The sequence below is a fragment of the Sinocyclocheilus grahami genome, unplaced genomic scaffold (genome assembly GCF_001515645.1).
Source record: "Sinocyclocheilus grahami isolate Dianchi unplaced genomic scaffold, SAMN03320097.WGS_v1.1 scaffold6582.1, whole genome shotgun sequence".
Classification (NCBI taxonomy): domain Eukaryota; kingdom Metazoa; phylum Chordata; class Actinopteri; order Cypriniformes; family Cyprinidae; genus Sinocyclocheilus; species Sinocyclocheilus grahami.
The window spans coordinates 2365-2748 of NW_015510938.1; positions in this window are offsets into that span (position 1 = coordinate 2365).

The window sequence follows — 384 nt, forward strand, 5'->3', positions numbered from 1 at the left end:
ACTTGGATTTGGGGGGCTGACTAACTATTTTTATAACCTGTTTCTTTTGATATTTTACCCCTTTTTGATAAAGTGATTTTTCTCTTGAGATTTTTTTCCAAGAAAGCTTTGTATTGGTTTACCTTGACCACATTCTCCCTGTGATTCAGGTAACAAGACCAAACTTGCATCCATTCTGGGAGCTCTTTCAGTGTCTGGTCAGCTAGTTTGGACTGTTTTTTTTAAGAAACTGTTGTTTTATTGTATTGTTTGACATTTCTGTCCTGCTGTATTGTGTTACATTAATGTGGATGTATAAAGACTGATCAAAGTGATTTGGTTTTGAGGATACAGAGTTTAAATATACTGTGGGTTTAAATCTTTTGTGTGTGTGTTTCCTTTTTT